Raw genomic sequence first — 6,669 nt, forward strand, 5'->3', positions numbered from 1 at the left:
TTTCACACATGACCCCCCTAAACCATCCCCAGAACCTTCACCATATTTCACACCAGAGGAAGAGACTTTGGAAGATCTAGGTGTAGCTCCTCGATTACCCTCCATGTGATTAAGGATTCCCTCTCAGTACCCAGGCAAAATAATTAGCATTTTTTAATTAGGACAAGTTCTAGAAAATACTATTAATTTTCCAGTAACAGAATGAACCTCTGCAAAGAACTGCTAAGGTGAAGTGTCTCCAAACATGCACACACAATTTTACAGCCTCAAGCTGGTAATCTTTAAACCTCCCTTCCCATCCTATGCACCAAGTACTTTGATACATCTGTTTTAATTCTTTGAATTGTGCATAATCATAATTGATATTTCTATTTTAATTATTGACTGCTGCTTGTTGTATTTTTGCAATGCAAACTGAAGCTGGCCAAAAGCATAGTTTAGCTTTTCTTTTTCCTCTGCTGTCCTACATTTAAGCTACTGGAACGAAGGAGTAGAGTTTTACTGCTGTCATTTTCTATTTATATGTTTTACTTGGTAAAAGTGATAGAGTCAGATTACCAAAGTGTACGGTGCAAGTTTTATTTCGTTTGCTGATTTTGCCTGGCCTTCTGTATTGGAAAGGAAAAAAAAATGTTTATTAGAAATTCAAAGACCACACTTGCTTAGAATCACATGGAGCTGTGTGCACCTATATTTTTCTTTATTATATATTTGTAGCCTGAAGGGACTACTGTTCCCAGAGTACTGTTCTTTATTTTCTATCTAGACAAAAATTGAGACAAAATGGTGACTTCTGGGACCTGTAGTCTGTGAAGGTATAAGGGCTGCAATAAAAGGGGCAGCTGCATGCATCATTATACAACTTCCTCAGCACTGGATAATTTAACAAAGGTGAAGAATCACACAAAGATTTGTGTTCCTCTACACTGAATGACGAACTTCAGTAGATTAAGGGAAACAGCCTTAAAGCTACTTTTTTCTGTCCCGTTGTAGTTTCTGCTAAGACATTTTTTCAGTCCCATTCTTGCCTAACTTCCTGTTATTTTTTCCCCTATAAATGATATCTAATGAGAATATTTAACATACTAGAGAGCTAAGTCAGTCCCTATCTTTACTACAAAACCACAATTCACTACAGACTAAGGGTGAGGGGGAATTTGTCCTGCTGATTTACTGGAATTGTCCAATTAGGAAGCTAGCACTTGTGTTAATTAGGTTTAGGGCTGTTCTCTTGTCAATAAGTGTGATTAAGTATGTTTGCTACTAGGCTCATATGACAATTCAAATGAATTTTAGAGCCACCTGAAGATTCCCCTTGTTAAAGACCCCTTATTCTGTGTCAACCTGGTTGAATCCCTCCCTGGGTGTTGGTGTCCAGTATTTTTTCTCATCTGGTGTTAGTAAGACTTGGCATCCTGGTTACATTTTTTATCAATTAGCAGATGCATTCAAACTGTTTTAAAAAAAGGAAGTCAGAGGTCTCTTAAATGTGGGCTCACATTTTTTTAGAAGGACAATTTAGGACAAATAGTAACCAAAATGTTAACATCATTCAGATCTGTTGATTCATAAATAACTGAGCTAAGCTTAGTCCAGGGACTCACATGGAAGCTGTGCTAGAGGTCAGCAAATACAGGGTCTATTTCTGTAGTTTTTAGTAATACATCCTTCTTTCTCTTCCTGTCTGCCAGTAGTGGGTGGCAGGGATGAGAAATACTGTGGTTGAAATTACACTGTATCCCAGAAACTTAGCATTAAAACCTATATGCTCTGGGTGCCAATATGAGACAAGATACATTTGCATTTCCCTATATGACCTATTAGGTCATTGTGAGAAATAAATGGTTTTTTTGCAGATCAAATCTAGAAGGTTGATGGCTAGCAAAAAGTGTGCCCCTGTCTTCCAACAAGCCTAGTCATCTTCTTCCTAAAGACCTACAAGGTGATGATGTAGACCTGTCCTCTGGCCATTCAGCAATATTTGCATAACTCTTCAATGCTTCTCTTACCATGCACTAGGATATCATATTATCAACATCTGGACTCTTTAAGTTTACATTGCAGTGTCCCTTTTGTATCCTTTTCACTATGTCGTCTTACAGGCACAGTCAGACTTCCAGATCTGGAGAGGTCCCTTTCCCTGCATAGAGGTTCAGACTGGATGTGGAACCCCTCATAAGTAACTGAGCCTGCTATGCCATGTAAGGTTGGATACAGTTTGCAGGTGTGAATCATCACTGGAGATCACTGTAAGCAGTTCTGGTTTCTGACATGAGTTTTGCAGGCCACTCACAATAGCTTCTGCATCATAGTGAACTTCTGGACAACATTGGTGATTAACAGGGTCCTTTGACAAGCTGCCAGAAACCACTAAGAATTTCCCAGGTGCATATTTTACAGTAGGTTTAAATCACCTTGGCATCCAGGCAGCATCATGTCTGGAACTTAATGATACATGTGGCTTGTAGCATTATGCACCAGAAGTTACTGGGACCCTGTGAATATCATCTGTATCACCCATGCTTGTATGCTTGCCAAATATCCTCTACAGGGGTGTACCTAGTCATGGAATCTAAAAGCCATCTGGAACTATACGGTACAGGCTTCCACTCATCTCAGTCTAATTGCAGGAGCACTCTAGCAAGATCACATCTACAGGCATCTGCTGAAATAGCAGCACACTTGAAAACTTTACAAAATGCCTGCCCTGGGGATGTGGTTAATAGATTGTAAGGTCGTCAAAGGCACGCACCCGTGTTTTTTCCCCAGATCCAAATGCAGAGCTGAATCCAGGGGAGTTTAATGGCGTGGTTGCACCCCTGCCCACCCCCCTTCCACAGTCAGGATCATGTGCCAGTGGCTCCATTTCCCCATGTCTGGGTCCCCTGTGGTGTCTGAGGTACATCTGGAGTCCTGGCCTGGAATGGGACACCCAAGGTGACAAAGCAGAGAGCAGGTGAGGAAGTAGGGGGATCCACTTACTGCCACTGGGGGAGCAGCTGGGCAGAGTGCCAGGCAGGCCTGGGGACAGCGTCAGTAGGTGATACACCCTTTCAGGTGCTCCTGCTCATTGCCTAGCCCTGGGGGTCCCCTTGCAGTCCCAGAGCAGGCACTGAAGTGGGGGGTTGCCCACTGACCCTTGGGTTAGGGTCAGCATTAGGGATTCATGCCAGGGTGGGATATGGGTGTGAGGACATGGTGAGAGCAAGACCGTGCTCTGAGAACTGTGCATTAGCAAGGGGATTCAGGTCTGGGGAAGAGTCACAGCACCTGCTCAGCAGTAGGATTAGGAGTCAGCGAGACTCACGGGTACAAGGAACTGGATGTCTAATTCCCTTGGCCCCCTCAGACCAATCCTACCCCATGACACAGGGTGTTCAATACCCAGGTGCTGCTGATTTCCATGACAGCTCCAACCAGCACTTGATTGGGCACTTGGGTGATGTTGCTGAAAGAGGAAGGTAAAAGTTCCTGTCTGTGCGGACAGTGATCCCGAGGGAAGGATGCTCCACAGTCAGTCCTGAGGAAGAAGCAGAGACTGGACAGCTCCGCAGAGACACTAGGACTGCTCTGGGGCTGGGTCAGTGCCTAGCTTTGCTGTGAAGAGGAGGGCAGAAGGAGAGTAAAGCTTGGGGTTCTGCTGTGAGGCAGGAGGCCTGGCCTCAGATCCCAGCCCTGCAGCACACCCTTGGGGTAGGAGCGCAGGGTGAGCCTCTCTGGGTCTCTGCACTCTTCCCAGCTGAGCAAGGGAGAGGCCCCCAGAGTAGGAATCGGTGGTTTTCTTCTACCCAGTGGGGGGTCTTTCCCTCCTCCCCCACAAAGCTTAAATACCAGCTTTATACAGACACAGCAGTGAGTTAATATGACATTTTATCTCAAGTTTTATTTCAGTCCCAAGTTATTTTCTCTCCGTTTTACTCCCACCATTAGATCACACCTCGCTACAAACATTTGCCATATAAAGCCCGCACATGTTCTGTCAGAGCTCAGGAAAGTTGCTGCGCTGGTGGCCCTATATCAAACAAGGCTGATGATGTTTCTGATTTTACTTATTATCTGGAGTTGGTGCACAAGTGCCTGGATTATATGTTCATTGAAATAGTCTCACTTCAGTGGTTCAGGATCAAGTCTTTGGTCATTATCATCCTTGAGAGTGTAATAAGGTTGTAGTCCAAGCCAGTTTTTTTGTAAGCCCTGCAACTACTGTCGTTCTATTTAGCCTAAAAATTAACTCTGTTGATTCTTCTTCAGACAAAGAGAAAAGTATTTGTGAGAAATCATTGGCACAAAATGACACTTCTGTTTGAATCATCAAGACCTTATTACATTCTCATCTTCTTTTATGTGAGTTAATTTTAAAACAAGAGATTGAAATTTTATAAAAATTGGAATTGCCCAAAGAGTACAGATGAGTTCAGAGAAGAAGGTAGGACTTTACCTTGTTAAATAAAGTTTCTTGTATCACTAGTTTTCTTCTTTGAATGCTGAATCTGATTGTTATCTTTGTAATTGTAACAGATTTGTTTTTACTGCATTTGTTTATGTAAATCTAATAAATCACTTTTATTTAATTTGGAGCTTGTTAGCTCCAACTCAGCTAATGAGACCATTTTTTAAATTAAATAGTTAACTAGAGATGAAATAGTATTTGGAGATCTTTGAAATCTGAGCCTTCTTTGACATCTAGTAAGTAGCTGATGGGCTGCACCAAAATTTCTCCACACTCTTGAATTTAGGGAGTGTTCATAACCTGGGACTGGATGTTGTGGCTTGACACCTTCTTTACAACATTGCTAAGGTTAAATTTAGGTTCAGTGATTTTGCGCTGGTACAGTATGACCATCGCAGGAAATAAAGGCAATGTTAATGTCTGCTGGCAGACAGGCCACGGTAGACAGAAAGTGGGTGTTGGGTCAAATTGATGTGTGTAGGACTTCTTTGAAAAGAACAACTTCAGCACATTGGATTTTTGGCAGAGTTATTTTCCCCTCTTTTGTTTCCTCTCCTGTTCTCCTTCTCATGTACTAAATATGCTGTGCAACCTGCATGATTAAGTGTTTGTGTTTCTTTGGGGATAGAGTGGAATAAAACACTAGCAAAGCACAAATTGAAAGTGCTTATGGAAACAGTACAAAGTCAATGGACCAGGATGAGGTGATTTATCAGATGAGGAAACCCTCATAACCCAGGACATATTATTCCAGGTTCTGAACCAAGCCATTTTACAGAAACAGACAATCTTATGATGAAGTACAGCATATATTCCACTGCTTCTAGCCACACGGGCTACACCACTTAGAAAGAACCTGATTCTCCGCAAAGAACAGGTGGTGGTAGTTGTCTCTCCTCAGGAAATTTCAACCAGGCCATTATATGAGAAGACTTAGAAACTCCTGGAAGACATTGGACTGTATTTCCCATACCTCGGAAGCCATCTCTTGCAGAAGGCTGACGTGGACAAAGAAATCCAGCAGCAACTTAAATTTGCAAGCGCAGCCTTCAGACGCTTGAGGAAATAGGTGTTCGAAGATTGCAATATCCGGTCCAAAACCAAGCTCATGATTTATCAAGCAGTCATGATCCCCATCTCAGAGCTGAGATATGGACAACATACAAGAGACACCTCAAATCACTGGAGAAGTACCATCAACGCTTTCTGCAGAAGACCCTTTGAATCTGGTGGGAAGACAAATGTACTAACATTAGCATTGTCTTGCAAGCAAACATCATGAGCATTGAAGTGATGATCATCCAACATAAACTTCACTGGGCCAGCCACATCATCCAGATGGTTAACTTCAGACACCCAAAGCAAGTTTTATTCTCCCAGCTCAGTCAAGATGTATGCTCAAGAGGAGAGTAGAAAAAGTGCTTCAAGGGCGTTCTCAAGGCCAACTTGAAAAAATGTAACATCAACATCAGCTTGGAACACTATTGCCAAGGACTGCCCCAAATGGAGGAAGAGTCTGCTGCAAGGATCTCAGTACTTTGACACCTTACAACAGGAGATGGAAAAGCGGGAGTGGCAGAAACAGCGTGCTGTGGACCAGATCAAGAATCCAGAGCCACCCACCATGCACAGAAATGTGTGCCCGAGTTGCAACAGAGTCTGTTGATCCTGGATCAGCCTCGTCAGACATCTTCTGACTCACAGATAAAGCAATCATGGAAGACAATCATCCTCAACTGCGTGGGATTGCCTATATATATATATATATATATATATATACACACACACACACACACACATATGTTGTGGCAGTTATGCTATATTATAACTGTTCCCTTGCAGTGGTTTATTCTATTTTAACATTCAAAACCAATTTGATCATTCTTTTAAGAAGATCAAACTGGGGCAAAAGGTTTTTGTCTTATCAGTGGCGACGCATAAGGGGTGTATAGGGGGTGCATGTGCACCCCATGAAAGCAGTGGTGCTCCCCCCGACAGCCAGTGTTCCCGGGCAGGGGAGAGTGATGGTGCACACCCCTCCCCCCCCCCCCCCCCCGGGGGGGGGGAGAGGGTGCTGGCCGGGGAGTGGGGGCACCAAGAAAAGCAGTTCCCCCACAGCCGACTGTGCTCACCCAGAAGTGGCAGCGTGCACCTAGAAGGACCAGCGGGTTTGTGGGATCGGCTGGGGGGGGGGCCCCCCCCCCGGGCGCTCCCCGGCT

General features: G+C 43.7%; 1 long non-coding RNA gene across 1 annotated transcript in view; it reads right to left on the bottom strand.

The window, feature by feature from the left end:
* Positions 1-4,708: 4,708 nt before the first annotated feature.
* Positions 4,709-6,669, bottom strand: part of LOC112550699 — a 14,996-nt gene continuing 13,035 nt past the window's right edge. Inside the window, exon 3 of the long non-coding RNA XR_003094666.1 lies at positions 4,709-5,676. This is a non-coding gene — a long non-coding RNA (uncharacterized LOC112550699). The remainder of the gene's footprint in view (positions 5,677-6,669) is intronic.

The sequence above is a fragment of the Alligator sinensis genome, unplaced genomic scaffold, assembly GCF_000455745.1.
Source record: "Alligator sinensis unplaced genomic scaffold, ASM45574v1 scaffold708_1, whole genome shotgun sequence".
NCBI classification, from domain to species: Eukaryota; Metazoa; Chordata; order Crocodylia; family Alligatoridae; genus Alligator; species Alligator sinensis.